Source organism: Prunus dulcis, chromosome 4, assembly GCF_902201215.1.
Source record: "Prunus dulcis chromosome 4, ALMONDv2, whole genome shotgun sequence".
Lineage (NCBI taxonomy): Eukaryota > Viridiplantae > Streptophyta > Magnoliopsida > Rosales > Rosaceae > Prunus > Prunus dulcis.
Genome location: NC_047653.1, coordinates 22,426,838 through 22,437,438, shown reverse-complemented (window position 1 = coordinate 22,437,438; position 10,601 = coordinate 22,426,838).

The following is a 10,601-nucleotide window of genomic DNA, read 5'->3' as shown; positions in this document are numbered from 1 at the left end:
GGAACCTTGTGCCTTATAGGTTCAAATAACCACATCGACTCTCCCAAATTTCATATTTCAATGCATGTGAGCCCGGAACTTCTGGCCCGGGCTAAACACAAACTCAGAATTTATTCGCCCTTTTCAAATGGACATGAAATATGAATTGAGTAAAAGCCACGATAATATCGCAATATAGTAGTGAAGAGCATTAACTACTATATACCCACAACTTCAAGTTCAGGATCTCTCATATATTTGGATCCATGGGCTTCCGACCCAGATATAACAAAATATGTGGGGAGCCTCAATTCATCATTTGAGGTTTATACTGATATTATCCATTTCACGGTGTATTTTTAACAACCGGAATTCACAAAATATATTTCTTCCTTGAGGTGTCGATTATAACATAATCGAACTTTATTAAATTCATCATTCTCTTATGCCAAAGAAATATGTGGTGTACCACAATTTGCAATAATACCTCAAGGGTTGTCCATTTAACTGTTGGAACTTTAGGTTCTCAACACTGTTAGATTTTGAACTTCAGGCCAAAATCACATATTCTCATGGTATGGACATTCAATCCCCTTAGATTTTGAACTTCGGGCCAAAATCACATATTCTCATGGTATGGACATTTTTACAATTTTTGTACATATTTCTGGACTTCAAGCCCTTACATAATTGTCCATATTTTGAGGAACTTCTGGCATCTCATTTAATTGCTCATCCATGAGTTTAAGGAACTGCAGGTTCCCTTTTGTATATAGTGACGGTTTACCCAAAATGGTTAATATTTATGCATACGTCACTATTCATGTATAGTACTATTCATCAAGTCATGAATACATATCTATTCATGTGTGCAGTACATTTGCCAGTACAGTTATTATTCATGTGTACGGCACTTTTAACCAATACGGTACTGTTACATCATCAAGGAACTCTAGGTCCTTATTTACATGTCAAGGATCAAGGATCTTCAAGTCCGATCTCTTGTTTACAAGTATAGTACCGGAGAGACTGCCAGCTCTCATATCAATATCATCATCAAGGATCTTCAAGTCCTGATGTAATTGTATGATGAGGATCAAGGAACTTCTGGTCCTGATCTGCATACTGTAAAAAAACTCATCATACAGCACAATTAATCCATAAAATAAATTGCTGGTAAATAAATTACTGGTATGGACGATAAACCCGCACCATACTTTAAATAAATGTAAATGTGCGGTAAAATAAATTCATAAATTAAATTGCTTGTTGTATGGACGTTAATCCCGCACCATACCTTAAATAAAATTAAATGTGCGGTAAAGTAAATTCATAAATTAAATTGCTTGTTGTATGGACGTTAATCCCGCACCATACCTTAAATAAAATTAAATGTGCGGTAAAGTAAATTCATAAAGTATGAGGGTTAATTCCACATCATACTTTAAGTAAAAGTAAATTTGCGATAAAGTAAACGTGCTTGTATGGGCACTAATTCTGCCCCATACATTTAAATAAAAGTAAAGGCGTGGACGATAAACCCGCACCACCCTTTTAAATAGATATTGTTGTATGGGTAATAAACCTACACCATACAGTAAATAAAATAAATGTGGGAATAAAAACCACCACTAAAAATATAAGAGGTGAAACCGTTCATTTTTATTAATTAGTAATTGGAAAGCAAATAAATATAGTGTATTATATTACCATAAACTTTTCATATTAATATTATATATCATGGGCTGTCAACCTGAATATCCCTTCTCTCTTTTTTCGTGGGTTCCTCTCAATACTAGAGGAAATGAAAAGTAGAGACAAACCTTAGTGCTAGTTTGCATTCACGTTTGTCTGCTTCCTTGAGTGATAATTTCACGAACAAAGTGGACGAACCTGCACAAGCTCCTCCTGCACACCTTTACTTGCAAGAAATTTTTTTTTTTTTTTGATAGATTCCTCTCAAAACCATGATGAAATAATATAATCTTATTATACTAATATACTAGCTATATAGCATATTATATAAAATATGCAAAAAGTGATGGATATCAAGCTTGCTACTGCCTTTCCTCCTGCAGAGCAAGTTAAATAGTGTAGGATAATACTAAAGTAATTGAAAGATAAGGAAGCAGAGGACTTATTATTTTTTTTTAGTGGGTTCTCTATTCTTTCGGTGGGTTCTATCAATACCAAAGTGCAGAACACTATCTCTTCCCTCTTCTGTGGCTGCTCTGCTTCCACCTGTTTGAGTTGCTTCTCTTCACCTTTGCTTGCTTCTTTGCCCATAAACCCTTCATCACCTCTTGAGTGGTGTTGAGCTTGTAAACTTGGCCAAGAACAAGAGCATTAGTTGACTGGTCTTATATGCATTGATCCAACGTCGCCATCTCCATCCTCAAACTCTACCAGAAGTGATAGCCAAAATTTGTTGAACCTTCATTTACATGGAAGGCCACCTGCCTCCCAGGATATTTACATGGCGTAGAGGGGTTTTATTATTTTATCACTATTTTTGTTAGGATTGGAGGGGCACAAGGTGGTGGAGATGAGCAGATCAACATAGTGGCTAGGATTGGTCTTCGTGATCTCACTTGCACTCACAGACCAAATTTTTTTTTTTTTTTTTTTTCTTTCTTTCCCACTTGGATGTTGATAACCAAAATTGCTGCATCAATTGCTTGACAATTTTCTATTATCTCCCTCTCTCTCTAACACGGAGACATACAAGGAAAGATTTTAATTATTTAAATATAAAATAAAGGTATCAATTAGTTATTGATCTAGTGTGTTGAGGTAAAATGCATCTAGGCCCTAGCTAGGTGGTCGAGCTAAGCTCCAGTCTGAGCAATTGGGCTAAGCTCAAGTCTGAGCAGTTGACCTGAGCTCAAACCTTATTGCCACATATATATTTCCGACCTGAACTCATATGGGTTGTAGGTCCATTGCTTCATGAATTTAGGCCTAAGATGGAGAAGGCTTACCTCAACCAAATTTTCTTGGCATTCATTTAAAAGACTCGTAGCCCTGAGAGTGCTAGGGTATTTCAGGTTCATCAAGATACATCTACTTGAAGGGATTCCTAGCATGAAGATGATTAGGTCGTTCTTGAGTTTTACTCTCAGAAGGATTAGATCGTTTAGGTCTACCATTGAAAAGGTTGAATGACACTTCCTCAAAGGTATGCAGTTCTAAGCATCAGAATCTTTCGTGTACTTGTCTCTCAAACACTCGACTGACTTAAGCATTGGATGGTCTTTTCCTGAGCCCACGCCAGTGTCACCCCTGTACGCACTTCTTTTTGGAACGTTATAAAGGACGATTTGGTTGGTCACGCCAACCTAGTCTTGGAAAATTGCCCAACCTTAATCTTGAATAGGTTGTCCTATTGTTGAACCAAATTTAGGCACCAACACCTTGATATAAACCTAAACATATATAATTGTAGGGATGTAATTCGAAAGAAATCGACAGAGTGTGCAATCTACTTTAATAAGAAAAAAATTCCTATGACGGTCAAATCTAAAGTTGTAAATAAATTAGCCTAAACACATGGTCTACTATTGTTTTTGTAAGAGTAAGGAAAAATATACACATATATTGTGGGATAGAAATTTGGAGGTCATCTAATGTTAGGACCCTGTTGTAATAACCCAAACATTAATTAATATTTAATTATTAAATTATCAAGAAGAAAGGACAATTTTGCCCTTGGATTAGTTTATTAAAGAAAAGTTGACTTTTTGACCGAGAAAGAATTTGACAATTCCACATGCACTGTTGTGTAGAGCGCGACGAAACGAGTCCATAGACACATAGTGGGCTTGAATCGGAGTTATAATGAAGAAGATACGATTAAATTACTTCGAGGGGCAAAATGGTAATTTTTGCAATCAGAAATTTTAAACCCTCCTTCCTCTCTCTCCTGTCGGTACAGAATCTCCCCCCCTTTCAAAAAATTCAAGCCGATACCTCTTCTCTTCGCAACCACCGCCACCGGCCACGGCTAGCTCTGAGACCGGACCCGAAACGTCCGACTAGAACTCACCGTCACTCCCCAGCCAGCTCCCGCCATCAACCGCCGCGATAGCCACTGGAAAATTGAAGAATTAGGCTAGTTTTTCGCTCATTTTTCAAATCACTTGATCTCTCTCATACGATCACCAAATTGAACGTGTGAGGTATGGATTTCTAGCTATTTTTCATGCTCTAGCTACTTGTTGGGTAGGATCTCAGAAATTTCTAGAGTAGATACCCTGATTTTTGGTTTGGGTTTCAGCCAGTTTTGAGAGCATGATTTCAGCCACTTTTTGGGGTAGGTCCAAGAACAAAAGTGGTTCCAAATAGGGTGTTTTACCTAGGGTAGGAGTTTGGCCCTGCAGTTTGGAGTTTTTCCGACTGCTAGAAATTTATCAAGCCACCCATGCGCTGCCGGCGCGTGTGGAGGTGCGTGGACAGTTTAATGGGGACCACATTTAGTCATAGAATGATCCTCATGTTGTCACAAGCGTAGGAATTTGCGGATCTCAATTTGGACAACGTTTGACCCTAAACGGGTCTCGCATATTGTGTGATTTCTGGGTTCAATACATTTGAGATGTCGGATCGTAGTCATTTTCAGATATGTTAATCTAGACAATTCCAGGATCATTTAGGATTCGACGGATCATGAATCGGAGTTCTGGATACTCCGAAAAATCCAACCCTAGGGTTAAGGTTATAGGAACCGTTCGATAGTGCGATCGTGATCAATCCAATCGTCCGATCGAGACCAAACTCACGGAATGTGTGTCCTAGGTATATTGGGACCTCTAGGAGCTTCCGGGTCAGAATTTAGAGGTCGTGGACCGCCAGGGTCCCTGGTTGACTTTTTGGGACTTTAGCGTTTTTTGAGTCCCGAGGCACTTATAAACCATTCCAAATGGAAAGAACGTTAATGTGGGCATAGAAACAACTTTAATTTGATGCACGCACTTCTAAGAGCCGGGGTCAAGGTTTTTAACTTAATATTAGATTGAGTAATTATATTAATAAAATATTATGGTATTTGAATCAGGCACACGGGCACCAGTTGACCCGTATGAGGGACCTTCAAAAGGTCCAGCGAGCATGGACCAGTTGTGAGTGGACTTTTGTTTTATAAATGATTTATGCAATTCAATTCCATTATTTGATCTTGAATAAGTTTTATTCAAAGATTAGTGCCTTCATGATTTGATATGTGCTTTAAAATATTTTAAGTTATATGTTGTCGAGTAGGATATCCTTTAAGGATATAGGAAAAGGAAATTCTAGCTAAATATCAGATAAATGGCAGCAGAGTTTTAGATTTAACAGAAATTCAGTTATTCATAAGATTTTTCAGAAATTTTATATTTTCTTTAGCCACCTTAGGTACCCAGATATAAATATGTTGCCTTCGGTATTTAAGTTGCCTTCAGTAAATATGTTGCCTTCGGATTTTATTGGTTGCCTTCGGTTTAGTCAGTATGCTTGAAGCTGCCCCACGAGTTCTATGGTACCCGGACTCGTGCGGAGCGAGCAATGCAGATCAGGCTGACTAATGTCCCCTGAATCCTGCGAGTTTGCAGCTCGGGTTGACCTTGTGTCACCTAGACCTGCGAGACCGTGTCACCAATGGTGATATGAGGAATTGACGGATATCAGGAATTGATGGAAATAAGAGGGTACACCTAGGTGGTAGTTTTAAATTGATTTCAATGCTTTTAAGAGGTTAATGTTGACCATTAGTATGATTGGCATATATATATATATATATATAAATATATGAATGCATTGATTTCAGTACGAATATAATGAAGTGAATGATTTAGTTTTGCATAACTGTTTTTACAGTGGGGTTAGTATGTTCTTATATGTATTTTTTCAAACATTGGTTTTTGGTCCACTCACATTTTTCAATGTTTTACGCCCCCAGGCAGTAGGGGTGCACAATGATCCACCACCGGGCCGTTTTCCACCTTCCGCGCTTTCCCTTTCTGATGTAGGACTCTTCTGTAAATGAATTGACTCCTTTTGTAAATTCTTAGTGATTGCTCTGATAACCTGCCCTAGAATTAGGATTTAACTGTTGGAATGTATATATTTACGCATGCTGGCAGTTGGATTATGTATATATGCTTGTTTGATAGGTGTAAGTTTTGGGAATTGATCAAATTACAGGGCAGACTCTACGGAATTTTTGGTAGGAGTCAAGCTTGTTTTTTTATCGAATGGAAGGGTAATTAGGTCATTTGTGCCCGGCACCTGCCAAGTGTCGGACACGCACAGGGTTCGACCCGGATTCCAAAGCAGAATTTGGGTCGGGTCCTGTCACTTGTGATCTTTCCCTTATTCTCTATCTATCACCTCCCTATTTTCATTAGGAATAATGGCTAGATTGCGAGATTCTCTTTTTCTTGTTTTTCGGAATTAGTTAGCTCCCTAGTGGGATTGTTGCCATCTGGCATCATATGGAAATTGACCTAACTATGTATATTCTACTCTTTGTACTGGATGAAGGGTATTAATGAAAAAGTTGTTGATTTATTGATTTCCAACTATTATCTTCTTACATTCAAATACTTGGGTTCCAACGTTTGGTATCCAAAGCTAAGTTCCGTTTTTTATGGGCAAGAAAAATCATACGTCTACCTTAGTAGAGGTAGGGGCTGTAGAAAAGGCCGAACTTGACACTAAAAAAGAACTATAAGAATCCCATATCCATGGCGTGTAGCACTAAGTGACAACCGTGACTTCCCGTCAAAAGGAATTTCAAACAACTATTATGGAAGTTATGAAGATGCTCTCGTCGTTGGGCACTTAACAAGCTCAACAAGCTTCTTTTCATAAAACAGTATTGGATGAGCTTCAAGCTCTTTAAACACATGCCCAGCCTCTACTGCCTCTTCGAGTGGAGAGGTTGAAGACTCCTGAATCATATCGTCATAGCATTATCCCATTTTATTAAGGGTAGAGATCCCTTGTTGTATACTCACTTGCCTCTATGGATTGATCATGACCCTTAATCAAACTTTGGAGTAATGTCATCAAGAGAGCTTGACTATTCAGTATGACCAAAGGTCTCCAACACTTCCACAAGATAACTGTGTCATAGCGATCGATTGTTTTGGCCAACCGATTGATCGTCACATCTTTTTTTTGTTTCAACGTGTTTTTTGGTTTAAACACGGTTTTGGGCAAGTTTCTAACCTAGTTAGGTTAGTTTCCTATTTTGTTGGGGGTTTTTAGCCTAATTTAATTGGGATTTGGTTCCTATTCCTAATTAATTTTAGGGCTACGTTAATTTACGTAAGAGTGGAGAAAATTGAAGAGTAGGAATTTTCAAGAGAAACATAAGAGAATTCAATAGGGTGAATTCTAGGGTGTTTACAAGGGCATCAAGAGTTTGAGCAAGGGTGAGAGAAAAGAGAGTTAAGGTTCTTGTGAGAGCTAAAGGGGAGTTGTTCTTACATACTAGTGAATTTCTTAGGCGGATCACCAAGAAGACATAGGCACAAGGCTGAACTTCTATAAATCTTTGTGTTCTTGTATGTTTGCTTTACTCTCTTCGTAGTTTGTGTGCTTTATTCTCAAGGGGTTTGTGTGTATGTCGTTGCATAGGTAATCAACGACAAGGTCATGGAGTGTTTTCGCACACCACTTGTTTGACATGTAAGTAAAACTTCCATACAAGATTTCTCGGTTGATTGTGTTTAGTGAATTCACTCTCTAGTGAACACCTATACACTTATCTTAGTGTCTCCACACAAATGACTTGAAACCAATCATCCTCCCTATTGAGCATATACAATATATAATGGTCTTTGCGGATTGTCAATGCCAATTGAAAATCTTATGATCTCAAACTCTTTACGGTATGAAGTTACAAGGAAAGGTCTCCTAAACCTAACTTGTTTAAATCGCTTTCTGGATTTCATTACACATGGACTTGTCGTTTATGTAGATAGCTATTAACGAGACTATTACCTAAATTGACGTAATTGCTCTTATGATTTACCGTAAAAGGTAATGAAACATCCTTCAAGTTGCATCATATGTTTGGCTTTAGGACATATTTCCAGCACTTTGTCGGTGACAATCCATCATCATGGTCTAATTGGCTACCTTAGGCAAAGTGGTGATATAATACCACCTACCATGCCGCCATCAAGATGAAGCCCTTAGAAGCTGTGTATGGCAAGCTTCCGCCTTCTATATAACCTCTTACATTCTAGGCAGTACTGTCGTAGATGTTGTTAATACCACACTTAAATAGTGAGATTCAATACTTCGTCAACTCCGCGAAACTTTGGTGTCAGCTCAAGAAAGGATTAAGTATTTTTCAGATTAGCATAGGACATATCAAGAATTTCAGTTGAGAGACTAGGTTTATCTCAAGCTACAGTCGTATCGCCAAGTTATTGTCCATAGCTCTCAGTATCCTAAGCTTGCTCCTCACTATTACGGTCCTCTCAAGACCATTGCTCGAGTGGGATCTGTTGCTTATAAATTACAGTTTCCAGCAACTTCAAAAATCCACAATGTCTTTCATGTTTTACTGCTTAAGAAGAAAATTAGCTCAAATGTGGTTCCTACACCCACTCTACCACCAATGTATGATGGTGTGGTAGATTGGACACAGATCAAAATCTTGAACATGGGCATTCTCAAGCACCACAACAAGCTGGTTACACGACATCTCATAGAGTGGGCAGGGTTCCCAAGGACAATGTTACCTGGGAAGATGCTTCTAACATTGAAGCTCGCTTCCCATTCTTTTAAACCTGAATACAGTTTTGTTCTTAAGGGGCATGATTGTTAGGACCCTATGATCTTTCCCTTATTAACTATCTATCACCTACCTATTTTCATTAGGAATAATGGCCAGTTTTCTAGATTCTCTTTTTCATTGTTTTCCAGAATTAGTTAGCTCCTTAGTAGGATTGCTGCTATCTGGCAATTGACCAAGTTGTATATATTTTCTCTTTGTGATGAAGGATTTGAATGAAAAAGTTGTTCATTTCTTAATTTCCAATTATTATCTTCTTACCTTTCCAAATTAGGTTCTTTAGTTCCAACATGTGAATATACCTTTGTGCCCTGAAACTAAAAAGAAAAGACAATCAAAGTCTTTCATCACATCGGTGTGGTGTGAACCAAAGGGATCTAGATCCTCTGCTTAAAATTTTGTCCACTAGGATCTACTTGACTTTTATTCTACACATGAAACCTCATTTAAATTTCATCTAAGGGCTAAAAAATTGACAACACATATTTATAAAATAAATAAATAAACAATTAGTTGCTAAAAAAAAAAAAAAAAAAAAAACTGAGTGCCTTTTTTTCTTCTTCTCTTTTTCCCCTTCTCCAGACATCTATGCTTGATAGGTTTTATGGGTTTAACGTTTAATTCTACTTTAACCAAAATAATCATTCTTATTACATTCTTAAAAGATTATCTAGGCAGCATATGCGTTTGGAATAAAAACAAAATTGAGCAACCTTCCACTAAGTATGAGCAAACGCTATGTGTAAGCCAAAAGAAAGAAAAGTGGCAAGAAATAAGTTAGCTTCCTTTTTGGCCCCTATACGTTTAAATGGTCATTAAAAAAAATTAAACTCAATAAAATTAAATAATGATGTTCAACTGGGGCACATTGGGAAATTGAAATGGACAGTGCCGTCTTCCCTTTCTTTCTTCAACAAAATTAAAATTCACATGGGAGAGTGCAATCTTCATCTTCTCAATTTGGGATGGGAAAAAATGAGGAAAGAGTTTATTTGATTGTTGAGAGAGAGAGGAGATTTTATTGTGTTTTAAAATAAGTTTCAGGTTAATGCTTTAGGCAATTAGGGTTTTAATTTCAAAGTGTGATTTGTCAACAAAAAAAAAAAAAAAACTTAGGCAATTAAAGTTGTTTTGTTTTAAAATGTGATTTGTCAACTTTTTCATTGAAATTAAATGAGGTGTCACGTGGAGAATAAAATCAAGCAGATCATAGCAGAGAATTCGAATAGGAGCTAAAGAACCTCTAATTCTTAAGTATTGTAAAGAGATTTAAGCGAAATAGGGTTCAAGGAGACGGAGTTTAGCTGTTATAAAGCTCTTTCTTGGCTGATTTGACGTCGTGAGAGGCAACATGTCTTGCGTCTTAGACATTTTAAGACTTGTTATTCTGCATGTTAGGTCAATTAGCCATTTGACTTAAGAACATGGGATAATTAATTATTCAAATATGCAAGATCTTAGTTCCATTTTTGTTTTTGGTGGTAATTAATCTTAGTTCCATTATTATCGTAATGGATACAGAGATCTTTAAATTTGGCCTAATTTTATCAAATGCTTGATACCTAAGGATATGGGTCCTGATGGTCATAATTTATTAACAAATAGGGGTGGGCATTCAAATCAGAAGATCGAACTGAATTGGGGAGGAAAATTGAGTCGAGTTGGAGCGAAAAAATGGAAAAAAATTGGGTTGACCAAAAATCGGACCGAACTAGTTTGGTTCGGTTCGAATTCTTGTGGTGAAAAAATCAGATTGGGTAGAACTAGACCAATGCTAAATTTCCAAGCCCATAACTAAACTTTCCTCAAGTCCAACTCCAAATCACCTTCTTTT